The sequence below is a fragment of the Microcaecilia unicolor genome, chromosome 1, assembly GCF_901765095.1.
Source record: "Microcaecilia unicolor chromosome 1, aMicUni1.1, whole genome shotgun sequence".
NCBI lineage: Eukaryota > Metazoa > Chordata > Amphibia > Gymnophiona > Siphonopidae > Microcaecilia > Microcaecilia unicolor.
This window is the reverse complement of record NC_044031.1, coordinates 99,575,571-99,595,975: the sequence shown is the minus strand read 5'-3', so window position 1 is coordinate 99,595,975 and position 20,405 is coordinate 99,575,571. Positions and strand designations below refer to the sequence as shown.

General features: G+C 41.6%; 1 protein-coding gene across 3 annotated transcripts in view; it reads left to right on the top strand.

The window, feature by feature from the left end:
- SVIL (supervillin) overlaps positions 1 to 20,405 on the top strand; it is a 492,709-nt gene that overhangs the window by 256,012 nt on the left and 216,292 nt on the right. For all 3 annotated transcript variants that reach the window (XM_030199261.1, XM_030199260.1, XM_030199262.1), the window contains one exon: positions 6,459 to 6,522. The gene's annotated coding sequence lies outside the window, so the exon portion shown is untranslated. The remainder of the gene's footprint in view (positions 1 to 6,458; positions 6,523 to 20,405) is intronic.

Here is a 20,405-nt window from a genome sequence, read left to right as displayed (position 1 = left end):
GTTTATAGCATTGGTGTCAGCAAAAGAGGTAGGAGCAAATGCCAGTCAACGTGGGGGTGGGAGAAGAAGGATGAGGCGTGAAACACTAGTCACCCGGGGATGGAGGAAGAGATTATAAACCCAGATCCCAACTTTTAGACTTTATTTTGTGACAAAAAAAATCTGTTTATATTCAAGTATATACAGTAATGTGTATCCTGTCTGACCTCATTGCTTGGTCTACTTTTGCTTTTTTCTATTTTTGAGTGAACCCTTTCAGGACTAACCATGCATCACAACGTGCACTTTTTGCCTTTCATCTCCAAAGCGGTGAAAGTTGCACTTGTTTTTTGGTACAAGTTTTAGCCAAGTAGTCTATTTGTGGTTTTTCAAGTAGACCAGCACGTTGCGTGCCAAACCCATGAGATGTCATATACCATTGTAAATGTCAGAAATTTCACACACCTGATTTAACCTCAATACGGTTGGGTTGGGTTTGGTGCGGGTGAGAGTGATTCCACAGGAATAGTTTTCCTTGCTGTTCTTGCATAATGTAAATCTGGTTCTCATCCAGATGGCCCTTCTGTTATTTTAGGATGCTTTGATCGCCATTTCAGTTTCGTTTAACACAATAAAATTGATGTGAGAGAGCTTTTATAAATAGACTGCAGCATGGTGAGCTTTACTGCTTACATGTTGATTTATTTAGATAGGAAATGTTGTGTGTCCTTAAAAACAATCATGAATGGTTAATTGATTAAAATGCAGATCACTTAATTCTCTGGCCACCGGGTGTGTGATCTGATTAGTGATTAGGGCTATGAGAACCTGGGCATTGGCGTAGCCAGACAGCCAGTTTTGGGTGGGCCTGAGCCCAAAGTGGGTGGGTACAAAATTTTCTTTCTGCCCCGTCCCCTTCCCCCCCTCCCCACACTCCTTTATCCCTCCTCCAGGACCTCTCAACTCAATATGTAAATACTTCAATTCATGAGGATCCCCAAGCTATGAGAGCCGAAGACTTTCAACAAAGGCGGTCAGAACAAACTCCCTTTTACCAGGCTTGGCAGGCAGCAGCAGCAGCAATTCCTTGAGCCACCGATGCCGGCACACCATGCATGCTTATTTATCGGTGGCTCAAGGATGTTGCCAGGAACCAGTGAATAAACACAGTGACTTCCAACAAGGAGTCCCTTTTCTGCACATATTCAACAGACTGCTAAAACCTGTCGTTTCTTTCTCTATAATATCACCAAAATTTGCCCTTTCCCTTTCTGAGCACACTACCAGAACCCTCATCCACGCTCTTATCACCTCTCGCTTAGACTATTGCAACTTGCTTCTCATAGGGCTCCCACTTAGCCATCTCTCTGTTCTTCAATCTGTTCAAAATTCTGCTGCACGACTAATATTCCGCCAGTGTCGTTATGCTCATATTAGCCCTCTCCTCAAGTCATTTCAGTGGCTTCCTATCCATTTCTGCAAACAGTTCAAACTCCTCTTATTGACCTATAAGTGCATTCACTCTGCAGCTCCTTGGTACCTCTCCACTGTCATCTCTCCCTACATTCCTCCCTGGGAACGCCATTCACTGGGTAAATCTCTCTTATCTGCACCCTTCTCCTCCACTGCTAACTCCAGACTCCATTCATTTTATCTTGCTGCACCATATGCCTGGAATAGACTTCCTGAGCTGGTACGTCAAGCTCCATCTCTGTCCGTCTTCAAATCTAAGCTAAAAGCCCATCTTTTTGATGCTGCTTTTAACTCCTAACCCTTATTCACTTGTTCAGAACCCTTATTTTATCATCCTCACTTTAATATTCCCTTATCTCTTATTTGTCCTGTTTGTCTGTCCTAATTAGATTGTAAGCTCTGTCGAGCAGGGACTGTCTCTTCATGTTCAAGTGTAAAGCGCTGCGTACGTCTAGTAGCGCTTTAGAAATGATCAATAGTAGTAGGAGTATGGTCAAAAGTATTCTTCTTTAGGAACTAGAGACGACCCGACACGGGGCCGTTGTTTGGCAGGAACACCCACCTGCCTGAGGGTTCAAATACAACTTGAGACTCAAGAGTGTTGTAAACAGTGCCTGGATAAAATTGCTGTATGACTGAGCAGACTTAAAGATAAGCAAAGCCACAGCTCAGTTAAAACAGAAGCTATGGCACCAAAATCACCACTGTAGTAGTTTAAAAGTGTCGGGTCATTGTGTTTATCCTCTACTTCTTTGCTTCCTTTGGATCTCTGTAGAGGGTATCTTCTTGTTCTTCTTTGGACTTCAAGGATGTTGCCACCATCTGCTGAGCTTAGTAGAAGGGAGTTTTGTCTGCCTTCAGAGGAGGTCCTCAGCTGATGGGGCTTCAGGATCCCCACCTGCTACAGCAAGGGTCAGGACTGGTGTTAAGACATGCTAGGGCCCAGGGCAGAAAATAAAGAAGCCCCTCCAATCTCCCCACCTGCCATTACAATCACACAGACAGACCATCACCAAATGCAGAACAAGAGATCACACATTAGAAATAAAAATATGTAGACAAAAATTGAACTTGGAACTTCGGCATGTACTGCAACAGTGGAGAAATAAAACAGAAATGTATTTACTTTTCTACCGAAAACAATAAAATGACATCCACTATTCACATTTCTTAAGCAAACATATTTCAGTTAATAAATTTAAAATAAAATGCCTTTTCTACCTGGTCATTTTATTTTTCCATCATGTTCGTTCTAGTTTCTCTTTTCCAGTTTCCTGTCTTTCTACTAATTCTCCTTTAAGCAGCTGTTGTCCATTTGCCTTTTCTCCTCTCTTATTCCATTCCCTCACTATACTTTCCTCTTACATAAAAGAAAAAAAAATGGGAGGAAAGAGCTAAAATGGATCTTTCCATTTTAGCTCTTTCCTCTCATTTTTTTTTCTTTTCTGCTCTCTGTCCACTCAGATTTCACCCTCTTTCTAACCCCTTTCCTTCTTTTTCACTTTTCAGATACCTATCAGATTTCCATCTCCTTCCACCCACAGCTCTCCTATTCCGCATCTCACTCCTTCCTCAGCCTTCTATCCCATTCCCATCTTCAATCAACTCCCCATTTACCATATTTCTACCCCCTGTAATTACTATCCTTGTTTATTTCCTTGCTACCCCCTTGGCCTCTCCTACATGATTCCACCATTCCCAGTGTCTCCCTCCCTTCCTCCACCCTTCTAGTTCAGCATCTGCTCCCTCTTTCTCCTTTCCCCACCCCCTCCCAGCATCATCTCTCTCCTCTTTCCCCCTCCCCCTGGTACAGCTTTTCTCCCTCTCTTCTCTCCCACCCTTAGTCCAGCATCTCTCCCTCACTCCCTTCTGCCCCTGGATCCAACAGCTCCCTCCTCCTTCCCCCTCCTGTGCTGCATCTCTACATCCCTCTCGCCCACCTTCATGTCTAACATTGTTCCCTCTTATCCCAACATATTTCTCCATCTCTCCCTCCACTCCATTACCGTGTCCAACATTTCTCCCTCATCCCTCTTTCCCCTGTGCATCACCTCTCCCTCCCTCTCTCCCTCCCTCCCAGGTCCAATATTTCTTCCTTTCTTGTCTTTCACCCCTTCTGTACAGTATCTCTCCTTCCCTCCCCATCCCACCCCATCCTACCCTACATCCAACAGTTATCCCTCTCACCCCCCCTCTTGCAACATCTTCCCCGCCCTGATGTCCAACAGTTATCTCTTTCTTCTACCCCAATGCACCATCTCTCCTTCTATCCTACCTTCCCCTCCACCCCCATGCCCAACAAGTTTCCCTCTCTCCTAGCCCCCCACCCCCCATGCAGCATCTTTCAAAGGGTCTCCAGGAGCATGTAAGAATAGCTGCCACTGCTACATGCTGACTCAGAAGCCTTCTCTGTGCCGCATCCCCCCCCCCCCAAACTCTGATGCAGTTTCCTTGGAGGAAGGCTTCCGGGCCAGCTGGCAGCAGTGGCAGTAATTTCTTACATGCTGCTGGTGACCCTTTGAACAGATGCAGCGGGAGCCTAACTTGCTCCCTAATGCCAGTGTTGGCAAGGGTGCACCGCTGCTGGATGGGCCTGAGCCCAAAGTGGGTGGGCCCAGGCCCACCCATGGCTATGCCCCTGGACCTGGGGTACGGAGACAGAAGAGTAAGCAACTTTACTTTGTACAGAACTGTGAGTCATTTGCTGTAGGTGATCAATATGCATCCTCTTTGTTTGGGTATCTAATAAATAAAAACACCCTTTGGACAATTCTGAGGCTAAGCTGACTCACTTCAGTCTCTATGGTTCTTGACATGGGGGGAGGGGGAAGTAGCCTGCTTCTAGGCCTAACAAAATTGGGGGCCAATGCATAGTGGCACCTGGTAAATATGGGTGCTGGTGGAGAAATTACTGGGTCGTAAACAGCAACTAATGCACAAAGGGGATCGCATGCAAATGAGATGCATGGGTCCCCTTTTGTGCATCAATCGCTGTTTGTGACTGGAAGCTGTCAATTGCATTTAACAGCTTGCACAAAATCCCTGGCAGTCCAGTGGATTGCCTCCCTTCCCCTCCCCCCAAAGGTATCAAAAATTCCCTGGTGGTCCAGTGGACACCAACACCCTCTCTCTCTCTCCCCCTCCCCCCCAACCAAAAGAACCTTGGTGGTCCAGTGGACTGCCTGCCGACCCCCCCCCCCCCCATGACTATCACTTCCTGGTGGTCTAGTGACCTCCCCAAAGCCCCACAAACCTTTGATCCACAGAAACAACTACTCCTAACTTCTGCTCTGGGCCCGGCCCTTTCAAAATGGTGGCACCCTGCCCTTGCCTGGTTCATCTTGGGATGTCCTGGGAGGGGTTAAACACCATATAAGGATAAACGCCAGGGATTTTTGGTTCAAGGGGGTTGGGAGGAGAGAGGTAGGGAGAACAAACAGGCAGCCTTTGCAGCTGCCTGTTTTCCCTCCTCTCTGGCAGCTCCAGAGCAGTTGTTAGCTCCTTAAAGCTAGGCATTCTTGACTGCTCATTAGAATACTGGAAGTAGTGCAAAGAAAAGCTACGAAAATGGTATGGGATTTGCATTGGAAACCGTATGAGGAGAGACTTGCCGACCTGAACATGTATACCTTGGAGGAAAGGAGAAACAGGGGTGACATGATACAGACGTTCAAATATTTGAAAGATATTAATCTGCATACGAACCTTTTCTGGAGACGGGAAGGTGGTAGAACTAGAGGACATGAATTGAGGTTTCAGGGGGGCAGACTCAGGAGTAATGTCAGGAAGTATTTTTTCACGGAGAGGGTGGTGGATCCCGCGGGAGGTGGTGGAGATGAAAACAGTAATGGAATTCAAATATGTGTGGGATAAACACAAAGGAATCCTGTTCAGAAGGAATGGATCTGTGGAATCTTAGCAGACATTGGGTGGTGATGCCGGTATTTGGAGAATAAAACCGGTGCAGGGTGGACTTCTACGGTCTGTGTCCTGAGAAAGGCAGGGACAAATCAAACTCGGATATACATATAAAGTATTATATACCATGTAAAATGAGTTTATCTTGTTGGGCAGACTGGATGGACTGTTCAGGTCTTTATCTGCCGTCATTTACTATGTTACTAAAGAGCTGCTTGTAATACATTTGCATAGGGTTTTCGGTGGCTGCTAACGGCACGCGTTAGAGCCAAGGAAAAACCCTTTGTTCATTACTTGGTAGATAACCGTTTTCTTTAGACTGGCAAGCAAACTTTGACAGCAAGGTAAGCTTTGTGCATCGGGCTGCTTAGTTTTATGATTACCCAAGAAATGCACTGTATGTGTGAAAATAGATCCAAATAGTTTACTGAGGCAGAATACAAGTGTAGTGTTCTGATAAAGATTACTTTTTCAGAATTACAATCCAATCAGAAAAATGCTAGCACAAGAAGTGAATGTTTCTGGAGGTCTTTTTTTTTGCCTTCCCTTGTCTGACTTTCCAGAACTGATCTGCTGTTTGTATGATACACTCTCTTCCTTGAATTTGTAAATATTATGGTCTGTCATGAATGGCTTTTGCATTTAAAACCCTCTACAGGTGAGCTTCGATGTTCTAGTATACCACTAGTAGTAATCCTTGTTCCCTAAAACTTTGCCACTGGGGTCTCTGAACTTACATACACTGCCTCTTTGATATGCAGATCTGTCTCATGCATATTCATTATGGATATCCTGAAAACCTGACTGGCTGGAGTTCCCCCAGGACAGGTTTGGGAGTCACTGTAGTAGCATCTGCAGGACTGTTGAAGTTTGTATCATTATCACCATCAGGGAAAGGAGATGATAGTGAGAATGAGCAGACTGGATGGGCCATTTGGCCCTCATCTGCTTTCATGTTTCTATGTTTCTGTCACTGGGGATCCTCTTCAAGGCAAAATGGTTTTATGTTTCTCTTTTTTCTTTTTTTTTTTGTTCATCTTTAAAGCAAAAATTGCACCAAATGCTCAACATGCTTCTTTTTCTTTTAGGTTTTAGCAGAGAACATTCATTAAGAATAAAAACCTCAGGACTATTACAAAGAAAGGCATTCAGGTAAGACACTTATTTTTCATTATTCTAACCAGTTTGATGATTTCAAAACTGGAGATATCTAATTCGCTTACAGTAGTTATTATTAAACCAATGTGTGTCCTTTTGATCAGTTATACTCTTTTGATATGCTCGTGAACTCTAAACTTATGGTATCTCTGGAAAGATTACTTGACTTATTGTGGAAAGCTGTGAACGGGTTTTGCTTTGGTTTTGACTTTGGGTTTCTAGGCTGTGGTGGAGCTAGCTGCAAGCAGAAGCTTCTCCTGATTCCACAGAGCAGGAGCTGATGACGTTGAAAGGGTCCAAATAGGAGTACTATTAGGAAGTACCTGTTAGGTATTCTCCCCCAGATTCTATATATGGCGCTTTGAGTTGCACTTGCAAATTTGGATGCGCATCCAATTTTCACGTGCATTTTAATTAATGAGCCATTCAGCACTGATAATTTGGCAATAACCAGCAATTATCGGCACTAATTGGCAATAATTAGAATTTACGTGCACATCTTTTTAGGTGTATTCTATAGAGTGTATGGATCCGAAAAGGGGGGTTCCTATGAGAGGGGCATGGGCAGGTCAGGGGCATTCCTAAAATGTATGGGCGTTGTTATAGAATTAGCAGGATCCCGTGCCTGATTTAATTCTTGGGAATTTACACCCGGTTTTCATTGGTGTAAATGTTCGCACCTAGATATAGACGTGGTTCCCGACACTATGTGCTATTCTATAAGCCATGCCTAACGGTAAACGTGGTTTATAGGATAGCGCTCGGCACTGTTTTTTTCGGTGCAGATTTTTTAGGCACCATTTATAGAATCTCGTTCATTGTGTAAGGGAGATGCTGCCTACTTTCTTAACAAGTGCATATAAGGCTTGCTAAACTAGTGCCTTCTGGCCTTGATCATATGTGTTACCTCCTGACACCCTGTGTCATTGAGTAGGCTTCAGTGATTTTAATGAGGAGATCTCTTCCAGGAGAAAGGAGAGGGTGGAGTTGCATCATCATCTCGTCTTTTTCCATAATGCAGATCTTCCTCATTGACCTTCAGATGTATTCCTCTCTGAAAAAACGTGCAGATTTCATTAAAGTTCCCCTCTGCTACCATAAATCACTGGAGGGAAGCAAAATCCATCATTCCTGCTATTCTTCATCCTGGATGCTGTTAGTATGTTGCTAACAGCTATACTAGCTGTGTTTCATGTGTTATGGAAAGAAAAAAATACAGCTTAAAATTCATTTCATGCTGAAGTTCTGGCCAGTACTGGTGGTGCGTTGTGCAGACCGGTGTCAGGTTACTCCTGTGCTGTGGATCTCCGGGGGCACAATAGGTGACATTCACTGGTGTTTACAGTTCATTACTGCCCTTGACCCTACTACCCAAACTTTCCTTTAAAAAGTGAAGGCAGGTCCAAGAGTGGCAGGATTGTTATGGGATGTGCTGGTTTGGATAATAGAGAACACTATAAAAGATGAGTTAGTTGCATTTTAAAAGCAGCAGTTGTGCCGGACTTTTGTTGGTCATCCATTTCCTGATATACCAGTGCTCGTTCTGTCAGCCCTAGAAGGAAGGGGGGAAATTTGACCTATTACACACCAAAGCTGAACAGGCCCTCACAGTGGTTGTCGGGTCTCATGTGTCCTTTTTTTCAGTCACTTTTATAGCTAAATTATAAAGTTTTAGGGTCTTAATGGTTTTTTAAAAATTATTATTATGGTGTCTTGAGCCCGTTGGCGCATAAGGCAGAAAGATGCATCTTCCACACTTCTTGTGTTTTGTCAACTGCTTCTGACCAACTGATATCCAGCTCAGTGAGGTCCTTTCCACCAGTTTGACACCATGTCTGCCTTGGCCTTCCTGGGCCTCTTTTCCCTTCTTATTGTCAGTTCATGGCTTGTCTTGGTATGTGCTGTATATCCATTCTTTGTAGGATGATTGCCCCTATTTGACTGACTGTACATTTGTCCTTTAGATTGTAAGCTCCTTTGAGCAGGGACTGTCCTTCTATGTTAAATTGTACAGCGCTGCGTAACCCTAGTAGCGCTTTAGAAATGTTAAGAAGTAGTAGTAGTAGTGTAGGTGCCTCAACCATCTGTTGCCATTGCTAGTGGTGTTTTACTAACTGCTGGCTATCTTTCACTTCAGTTTTAACCTTTTATCTTGTTACTTGACATGCAGGATTCTTCTTAAGCTGTTTAACTCAAAACCATCTAGTCTATTTTTGGAGAATTTTCATTACTGGTCAGGTTTCTGCACTATATAAGAGTGGGTATTGCAGTACTATTATACAAATGCATTTTGTTTGAATTGCTAGCTGCTTATTGTTCCAGATCCTACCCTATCTGTTCACATCTAATGCAGGTTTATTTTTATTTATAGGCTTAATGAAAATAACCAAGTAAGTACACATTTGTACACAGTGGCAGCCCTACCATTAGGCCACCCAAGGCAGGGGCCTTAGGTGGCACTCTTCTGAGGTGGCATCAACCCCCCCCCCCCCCCCCCCCCCCCCCGCCTTTCCTTCCTCAACTCTCTTCCTCAACTTACCTTTTCTTTTCTTGTTCTTTTAAAATGGCAGTGGTGACAGCAGCAGCATCGATTCACATAGGCTGCCCTGGCCCCTTCTCTCTACTGTGGTCCACCTCTCTGACATAACTTCCTGTTTCCTCTGAGGTGGGCCGCAGTTGAGAGAAGGGGCCAGGACCAGTGACAGGACAGCCTATGGGAATCGCTGCTGCCTCCACCTTTTGAAACACAAGAAAAGAAAAGGTAAATTGGTGGAAGAGGGTATATACAAAAGAAAATTTTAACCTAAAACCAAAAATGAAAACTGACACAGCAACACTGAAGTGTGAGATGTTATTCTAAACCCCATCAAACCTTACCAGAAGATGTCTGAACCTTAAATGTTCTGGGGGCTAAGAATACAGTCAGATGAGTAGGATAAAAACCAAAAACCTTTCAACAATTGAGGAAATTCAAGAAGAAACACACTTCCAACTGGAGAACACCCAGCCAGAGTAGGAAAAAATCCAGCTTTTTTGTGTCTCCTGGGGAAACGTTTGGATAGATCCAAATATTTTCATTCACAAAGTGTTTCTCCCTATACTTGAAATAACAAAAGAAACAAAAAGTAATTTATCTCCATCAGTTACATTTGCAAAGAAAACTAGCTGTGTAGACTTGTTAATTAACTGCAGGATTAATTTATAGTCTGAAGTAATTCCACCTTCATCTTATAAGGAGGCAATATTCATTCCAGTAAGAAAATAAGCTCTTACAATACTGGGTAGATCTTTCTGATTAATTTGTAATACTTCTGCCAAATACTTTGGAAAAGCTTCTTTCACTGATCATTTCTGTTACCTCAGAAAGTTTAACACCCTGAAGTTCACATTTCTCTGTGTATTTTCAAACTTTTTCCATTGTAAACTGAATTGCTGATAAATCAGTACCAACACTGTGAACATCGTGAATTTTTTTGAGTAGTTTGGTCTATCATAGCTATAATAGACTGTTTTCATACAGGTATTTGATTAGTCTGATAAACTTGGCAGATAGTCCATATGATTATACTCCATAAGCTGTTTGTTGATGCTAGTGGGATTTTATATTCAAGAACCTTTTCTAATACTCCACACGGTGTAAAAAATTGATTTACTTAGGCCTGAACCCTGCTGCTTGTTCTCATAGTAACTTGTTCAGTTGAGCCTTAAGCTGGCTAAGAATCATTTGACTGTAAACTTTTTCGGGTACAGATAACAGAGCAATCCCTCTCCTATGACTGTAGTCCAATAAATCCCCTTTCTTCTTCAGCTTTACAATTATATCCTCCTTCTCATCGTCTGATGTGTTTCCTGCATTACACAATCGTCGTAGCCATTCTGTCATTGGATTTGATTCTTTCTTCAAGACCTCTGTACAGGTGTCTGATCCTGGCAATTTTCCATTCCATTGTCCCTTAGTAACTTTGATTATCTCGTTCATTGTGAGTGTCGTGGTGCCTACTGTATGTAGCTCTGTTGATGTTTCAGCAATCAGCTGGTCTAATACTGTTTCAGGCTTTGGGAAGTTTAGTATTTTGTTAAAATCGTAATGACTTTGCCACCTTTGTCTTTAACTGGTAGTTCTTTCTTTCCTTCCTTTACTCAAATTTACTAGACCACTACTGCTGGGTACAGTACCATGTGGTTTACAGACAAATAACAGCAAGAAAAGAACTCCATAATGTAGACAGAAAAGCAAAACAATCAAGAAAGCAAAACAATCAAAAAAGCAAAACAATCAACACAACTTAGCTTAAAGAAGAGAAAAAGGAAGAAAAGAAAACAGGACAAAAGGAACTGTGTTCACATCAGTTTCCTGCTATTTGCTGAAGGCTTGCCTAAATAGCCAGGTCTTGATGTCAGTTTTAAATTTGAGTAAAGACAGTTCTGCTCTAATTTCTAAGGGGAGACTGTTCAAAGTGGCAGGAGGAAAAAAAATAAAAGGCACTTTGTCTAGTACTTTCGTACCGAGCCAGGTAGAAATGGAAAGGGAAATGGGACTTGATATCACCTTTCTGAGGTTTTTGCAACTACATTCAAAGCGGTTTACATATATTCAGGTACTTATTTTGTACCAGGGGCAATGGAGGATTAAGTGACTTGCCCACAGTCACAAGGAGCTGTAGTGGGAATGGAACCCAGTTCCCCAGGATCAAAGTCTGCTGCACTAACCACTAGGCTACTCCTCCACTGGAACCATAAAGTGATCGTTTAAGGAATGCAAAGTCCAGGAAGGGGAGTAAGGAAAGGTAAGGAAGGAGTCCAGCTTCTGTTCCTATTAACTGATTATGCAATACACTCTTCTGCTATTTTGAGCATTTTCTTTAGCCTAACTTCATCTTGCTCACTAATTGCTGAAATATAATTTTCTTTTGGGTTTCTTATAATAACAGTTAATCATCGCTTTTCTTTTTGCCTCCTTATGCATTTTCTTTCTTTATTTGGGTAGATATCATGTAGTTTCCTTGTTCAATTTCCACACATTTTCATTATGGAAATTAAACTGTATCACTTTGACATCCTCGGCGTAAGTGAAACACGATGAACAGGTGACAACAAGAGGACTAGCGACGGAATAACAGTCCAGAAGGAAAGGTGGGGCATGCACACAGCGTGTTGCAATCTTCATGCCATCAGCTGCAGCTAAGATGATGATAGATTGGAAACCAATTACTGAGAGACTAATTACAGCAAGATATGACTCAGCATGGAAGTCATAATTATACAGTTCTGCACAGTTTCTACTGCATGGTATAAGACACCATCAGCCAAGTCCCAAAGCATGATGTATTGATATTAACGGGTGATCTAAATGCCAAAATTGAAAAAGAAAACCGTGGCTGGGAAAAGACAATGGGAATGCAAAATAATGGCAAACAATTGTTCAGTCGTCAACCCAATAGCTTGGTCATTGGTGGCACAAAGTTTCAGCATGAAGACATTTGTAAAGTCTCATGGTGCTGATCTGCCAGACAGTTCAACAGCCAGATAGGTCATGAGGCAATCGGCAGAAAAACAGATCAGATCACTGCATGACATCAGATCCTATAGAGGAGCTGATATATACACACACAGCAACCACGATCTGGTGGTTATAAAAGTCCAAATCAAGCTTAAAAGGGTGTAGAAATCAAAGGTCATTATGAAATGCAACATTAGTAAGCAGAAGGACCAGCAGAACACAGAAGATGTTGAGCACTCATGTCAAATGGATTCAAAGTTTCAGCAAATATTCAGGCTAATATCTTTCTTAATACTGAAAAAAAAGAGGTAAATTGTGATCTTTAAGGAGGTACTTTATAACTGGGTTTTCTGTACTGTAGCCTAGAGAAATAGCAAGAAGTGCTGTTGGGAAGGAATCTTGGTTTTGTAAAGAGTTGACAAGCTCTTGAGCTGTGAAAGTAAGGGGAGGTGGACATCATATTTTGATTGTCATAATGACAAATTTCTTCTTAGAAAGAATGGTGGATATATGAAATGATTATATATTGAAACCAGAGCAACAACAAATTTCAGGAAGGCATGGGATGAGCACAAAGTGTTCCCAGATATGAGAGCAGAATCTGAGACTAGTAAACCTGAAATGATGCTTCGGGAGTGGGCAGAATAGCTGGGGCCTGGAGGCCTGATCAGTCATCATTTCCTCTGGTTCTTCTTGGTAAAGCACCTGTTAGCTGCACTGGCTGATTCTTGCTTTGCTGCTACTTGCTGATTATATTGCAGCATCTCAGCCATAAAAATGCTGGGATTCAGTCTTTTAAAATTAAAAATAATTTATATCTTTTGATTGTATACATGGTAGAATTTTAAAAAAGAGAATATTATGAGTATACATATTTTGATAAACATATTACAGTACTTAAATATTTGACTTCTACTGTGTGAGAACGATTAGATGTATTTATGAAGCATATTTTTCTCCATCCATTCCCAGCCCAGTCCTCGGGGCAAACCTAGTCCCATCAGGTTTTCAGGATATCAACAATGAATATGCATATGAGAGATTCGCATGCACTGCCTCAATTGCATGCAAATCTAACTCATGACTATTCATTGTGGATATCCTGAAAAAAAACAAGGACTGGGTTGGGAATGGCTGTAGAATGAGGATGCTTCCCAGGGCTTGTGTCCCCTCTCCAGGTGTGTGTTTCAGTGTGTGTGTATGCACTTGTGTATATATGGGTTTTAGTAAAGACAGCAATATGCTCTGGGAGTTTGTGTGTGTGTGTGTGTGGGGGGGTCCAATTTTATAACAGGGTTATATAAAAAAAAATCCAGAAGGCCACTGTTTTTTTAAATCATGCTGGCAGGTTGGATGGGGGGATGGGCGGATGCGAGATGCTGACAGGCTGGACATGAGGGGTACATAAAATGCTGGCTTGTAGGATGGGGGGGGGGGAATAGAGATGTGAGATGTTGACTGGCTGGAAATAGGGGCAGAAATAAAATGCTGGCAGCTTGGATAGGGAAGGGGTTGTGAGATGCTGAGTTTTGAATATTGTCCTGCCTGTGTCCAATTGTGTGTTTACAGGATTGTCCAGGATAGATGGTCATGATGATTGAGATTAAATATCAAACTTTTAGGGTGGGAGGAGCAGAAGTGGCCCCCATAGACCTTGAAATTAATTTGGCTGGTGGATTTGTTTTTGGGTTTTTTTTTGAGGGGGGAGGGTAACACTTGAAGGTCCGGGTAGATTGGTTGAATATTCTTGCATTAACCCTGAGTTTGTTAACTGTAACACGGTCACTTAGTGATGAGCATGTCTGAACTATTATATAGTAAAACACATGATGGGGATGGGGTTTTGTACAGATCTGCAATGCTGAAAGTTATGGTGAAGTAAATACTTTTTTTTTTTTTTTGTGCATATTGCAGTCAGCACGGCTTGGCTTCCTGATTCATGTTATGTCTTCATACTATTTACAAAGTCTTTTGGTGGACGTGTTTCTGTTCCAGTCTGAGAGGTTTCCTTTCATTTATCAGTTTGCCTCATTCTCTCTTTACTGGTGTTCTCAATTCTTTGTTACTACTCACCCCAGGCTATTTTAATGATCTAATATGACAACAGATGATTGCAAGACCCATTTTTCCTTCCTGTTAAGAGTCCTGCAGAGACCCTACATGACTGTCAACTGTTCTCAGAACTTCAACAGAATGCCCTCTGTGTTCTACACTTTAATTTCTGATGCAGAGTGTTGTGTCTTGTCCTTTGTAAGTCCGTTTCTTGCTTCTGCTATCCTTCCCTGTACATTATAACTTACTGTAGTTTCAGGTTCATATTTTGGATCATTAATAAAAATTGCCATATTGTATATGATTTCTGTGCATATCTATACATTTTGGGGGTGATTTTAACACTATGAATTGTAATCTTATATTCCGCTGATTCTGGGTTATGCTACATGCCTCTGTGTGGTTTCAAAGGTATGCAGATAAATTCAGATTCTTCTCTATCTCTACCTTTCCAGTCCTCAAGATAAAGTTGTGTGCACTTGGTTGTGTATGCATAGCTTTACCATTGTATATGCAATTTTACAAGTTCCTAGTTAGGTACATAAAATACTGCTTTACTTGCAGAAATTGATCCTAGAGTAACTCTTCTTATTTAGAAACTCAGATTAATAAAGAAAAACCTGGTGATTAAAATGGAAGATAGGAACATGGTGTCATTTAATATCCAATTACTAGGTTCACTAGCTAATGAGTATCCTAATTTTGTACCAAACAAGTGAGGGAATTAAAATCACAATTGGATACCAACAAATGGACTTTGATTTGGAAGAGGAAAGAACAATTAGTTGCCTCTGGTGTAATTATACCTACATGGCTGGGTAAGTCAAAAATATATGTATGGCTAATTTATAAGGGAGGAATTGTGATATAAAAGATGCTTGTGCATTTTTCATTCTGCCCATTTCCCATGGAAAGTTTTAAGCAACCTTTATTTTATTCTCATTTGTATCTAAATATTGTCAAGTCAAGAAGGGCTGGCCCAGGTACCCACATTAAGGGACTGCTGAAGAAAGCTTCCGCAGACTTTGATGAAGAATTTTGTGGGTGCACAATGCAGAAAAGGGTTTTGCACAGAAGCCAACCCTCTGTGTAGAGCCGTGCATTAGACACCAGCATATAACATATTCAAATGAATGCTAGTGAGGCTCTTAGGTATTCTGTCCTGATGCAGAGAAGTGTACAGAAGAGTTTAAGGCTGACCACAATGCTGTAGTTTTAATGCCAAGGCTGTGGTGGCACAGTAGAGTTAGCGGGTGAACCAACACAGTGAAGATGATAACGAAACCACACAGAGTCAATAATGCAGCTAAAATGACAGTGAAACCACACAGAGTCAATAATGGCCATGTGTGTCTGGGGGCTTTTTAGCGGGTGAACCAACACAGTGAAGATGATAACGAAACCACACAGAGTCAATAATGCAGCTAAAATGACAGTGAAACCACACAGAGTCAATAATGGCCATGTGTGTCTGGGGGCTTTTTAGCGGGTGAACCAACACAGTGAATATGATAATGAAACCACACAGAGTCAATAATGCAGCTAAAATGACAGTGAAACCACACAGAGTCAATAATGGCCATGTGTGTCTGGGGGCTTTTTAGCGGGTGAACCAACACAGTGAAGATGATAACGAAACCACACAGAGTCAATAATGCAGCTAAAATGACAGTGAAACCACACAGAGTCAATAATGGCCATGTGTGTCTGGGGGCTTTTTAGCGGATGAACCAACACAGTGAAGATGATAATGAAACCACACAGAGTCAATAATGCAGCTAAAATGACAGTGAAACCACACAGAGTCAATAATGGCCATGTGTGTCTGGGGGCTTTTTAGCGGGTGAACCAACACAGTGAAGATGATAATGAAACCACACAGAGTCAATAATGCAGCTAAAATGACAGTGAAACCACACAGAGTCAATAATGGCCATGTGTGTCTGGGGGCTTTTTTTACCCGTTGCGCTCAAAAGGGCCCTGGTGCATAGGAAAAACAGCCTCTGCCACTAGTGCAGGGCTCTTTTTCCCGCAGCTTGGTAAAAGGACCCCTCAGAAACCTAAAGAAAGGTCATTGAAAATGAGCCCCAAAATTATTTAAAGGTACAGATCTGTAAGAAAATTTCATTGCGTTGAATGTCCCTTGGGGTACTCTCGAATCACTATAAAATAGAAACTGTAAGATTAATTTTAAAAGTTATAGGCTACTGGTTTTGTGGGATGAAGAGAAGGTACTGTCTGCTGGCCTCATGGGAGTTGTTTAGCATAGTGCAATGGGGATCACAATTAGAAATTGGGGGACTGGCTGAGAGAGTATGCTTCAAGGGAGGAATGTTTTGATAGAGAGACAGGATTCCAGGGAGCGTTTGTGGTGAGAGAGAGAGAGACTGATAGGGACAGGGTAGTGGACAAGAGAGCAAAACTAGTGGTGACAAGTGAGGCAAAGAGCAATCACCTTAGTTGCAGCTGTCAGGAGGTGTGCTTTGCAGTAGTTTCTTTAAAGATGTTGCAGCAGACCCCCCCCCCCCCCCCCCCCCCCGGCCTGCTTGCTTTTCATTGCTGGGGAGAGGATGGAATGTCTTAGCTGCTGGTTGCTAAAGTTTTTAGGCTTTTTTCTAAATCCAAAGAAAATGTTGCTGGGCCTGCCATGGACTATAATAGGAGCTGCATAACTGAGGCAAAGGACCTTCTGGAGATACTCATATCCTGAGCCAGATCAAATATATTTGGGGATTACAGGGTTCAGGATGTAAGTGAAGGTGAATGACTTTGTGAGCCAAGCCAGGGTCATCTTCAAAACTTCCTCCCAGCCCCAAAATACTTTTCTTTGAGCTGTGCTGCATATCGCTCAAAGGGCTGTTCCACAAAATTCAAATATTTCCAGAGTGGCTCAGTGTTCTAAAGATTTGCTGCCTTAACATTTAGAAAAAAATTATTAATTGGAAAATGCTTGGTTTAATTTCAGTTTTCAGAACGAGTTTTCACCTGGAGTCAAAGAAGAACGCTTAAATTGTGCAAACGATATTGATGCCAACCTACTAGCTGTCCTTCCAAAAGGTAGAAATTGAAATATTACCTTTTTTGTTAAAATATAATATTGGTTTGGTTTTTTTAAACTGCAAATTGAATAAGAGATATTGAGCATTATTCTATTTGGAGTTGCACCTCAGAATATGATTTTGTTCAAGTTCAGTAAGCAGTTTTCATTTTCATTTATCCAAATTAAAGTAGCAAATTCAGTTCTGAATGTCGGACCATCCTCTTCTTGTTACATTGCATAATCTGATCCCAGAACGGGGTCAGCTAGAGGATTATGAGAGTTTGAAAGTTCATGGAACACGTCTTCAAGCTTCCCTAGAGATTTGTCCCTAGGGATTTGTGCTACATTTCTAAAACTAATAGGAAACGTAAAACCAGAATCTCTAAGCACAAGAGTGTGATTAAGGAAGGAAATAAGCATACTCCCATGGGTCTTCACTTTGTTACCCATAAAAACTCAATCTGTGCATGAGATGTCATGTTCTCAAGGCTGTGCCTGGAAGTAAGATATGGGGACTTGGGGAGGTATGCTGAATACTCAGGCCAGAAAAAGTTCATCACAGGTGGCTTGAAAGAAAATTGAATCTGTTTTGTTTTTTTACATTTTTTTTGTTTTTAATGTAGAATCTAACTTCTATATAATGAGTATCTAAATATACACATGACTTATGGGATGTCTTATAAGAACTGCAAGGTCATGTGTACAGTTTCTCTTATCCAAAGTAGAACTGATATGCATGAGGGGTCACCATAAACTTCTTGCACATGAGAAGGAGACGTGTTTCTTGACTATTTTGGGAAGGAGATTACATTTTCTGTTTTCCCTTCTTTGTGTTCAGTAAATTCTGTCTTTGGGTAAATACTCGTGTATGCTTAATTATCCTTGCGCTTTGTAATGGAGTGGACAGCCTAAAGAATCAGCCTTATTCATTCTTGAAGAATGCATTTCTTGTAACGAAAGTTGCTGTTGTTTACATCAATATTTTAAAATAGATTTTAGTAGAAGATATATATATATATATATATATATTTAAAAAGAACTTTATTAGAACAATTTGTATACTCTATAAACACAGAGAAACAAGCATCATCAAATAAGATGGAATTACTGCATCAACTAGAATTACCTCTGTGTTAACAGCTGAAATAAACTGTTAAAAAACAAACTAAAACATTAGAACTAACTTACCCTAACTCCTACTCCCCAACCCTCCCTCCCTTTCCCCATACCCGAAGGGACATTAGCAGTGCAAACATAATCACTGGATGGTGGTGATCTACCCATTTAAGTCTAGTTGAATGCCACATACAATTTAAAGCTGTATGCCTCTCCAAGCCTGGTAAGGTTGCCAGACCTGTAAAAGAGACTCTATAGCATCCCTCAATGCTGTAAGGGGTCCTTTTATTAAAGTGTGCTGAAAAGTGGCCTGCGCTGGTTTAGATGCATGTATTGGGCGCGTGCATGTCCATTTTTCAGCACACCTGATTAAAAAGGTGGTGGTGGTGGGGGGGGTTTGGGCTGAAAATGGATGTGTGGCAAAATGAAAATTGGCACGCGTCCATTTTGGGCCTGAGACCTTACCGCCACCCATTCACTTAGCGGTAAGGTCTCGCGCATTGACCGGGTGGTAATCATCAGTGCACGTACAATGCCGATTACCGCCGCACATCAGAAATTTTCCAGTGCGCGTGGTGGACGCACGTAAAAAATGAAATTACCGCCTGGGCCACATGGTAACCAGGCAGTAGTTCTGAATTGGCGCATGTTGGGTGCATGTAGGCGCCTGCGTAGCTTAGTAAAAGGTCCCCTAAGCTTGGTCATCAAATAGATTGTGTTGATTTTGGTAGAAGATTTTTCATAGAGGGCAACACGGCCTGTTTCGAATATGAGGTGAAGCAAATCCTGGCAACTGTGGCCATCAGGGACGCCAACTTCAGGGCCTCTTTCTCCAGGTATATATCTCCAGTGGCAACAAAATATGCAGTATATTTTCCAGCGAATTCACATGTACTGCCAACAAACTTGAACTTTGGGACAGTCCCACCAGTTGTGTAAGAATGTGCTTTTATGATTACAACCCCGCCAACAAGCAGCAGAGCCTGTGTTATAAATCCTGTGAAATCAGTAAGGAGTGTAATACCACTGCTATGGAATCTTATACCTGTGTTCCATTAAATTGGTGGCTATGGAGATTTTTAGGAGAGAGAGAGAGAGAGACTCATTTTGAAATAGAGATTCATTTTCAAAGTACATAGACTTACAAAGTTACATAGGGTACTATCAAGCTCATTTTCGAAAGAGATGGACATCCAAAAAGTGACATAAATCGGCACTTTGACGTCCAAATCAGTATAATCAAAACCCGCCTCTTAAAAATCAGTAGCCATGGGTTAAGAAAGTTGCTGAGAAAGGTCACTGTGAGGCCACTGAACTACAGAGGTCTCTGACTGAGACTGGGAAAAACGTTGACTAGTAATTTTAGGATAGTTTAATGTGGCCTTTTTCAGTTGTACCTCCAGAGCTATATTCAGCTACAGTAGTTATTTTTCTGTCCATGGAAGACTTACAATCTAAGGTTTGTACCTAAGGCAATAGAGGGTTAAGTAACTTGCCCAAGATCAGAAGGAGCCATAATGATGTTTGAACCTGGGCTTCCCTTGTTCTCAGCCTGGTTCTATAAATGTTAGACTACTCCATTCCTGCATGGGAGGGTGGCAAGAAGGAAGCCACTGCTGAAGAAATCCATATTGTGAGCCGTATAGTGTTTACAAAGAAACATTTAGGGAGAAGGTGGTTTTATGGTCTAATGACACCAAAGTGGCATTCTTTTGGTCCTAATGCTAAGCAATATGACTTAATGCAATCAAAACTTTTAGGGTTCTAATTATTTTATTTTTGGAAATTTGTTATAATTGTTCATTCTCATTGACAGTGTAGAATATTGTATAGATCAGTGTAAAACCAACTTTTTAAATGCATTTTGAAATGTATGTTTTAGACAGTAGAATATGAACAATGTGTAAGGGTGCAAAGACTTAATGTCCCGTTCCAAGGAAGGATGTTTTAGTTCCTGCAGGCAAGTCAAAAACATTGTTAGACCATTATAAAGGTGTCATCTTTTATATATTTTTTTCTGTGTGTGTTAACCTTTTATGCAAGACTTCTACAGTGCGCTGTATTTAGCACCGTCACAATAGGTGTTTAACGTTTTTGCATACTTGCTGTGTCAAGGACTTGGCTAATAGGACGTATTTGGTTTAACTGATAGAGGAGCTTGGGCTGTTA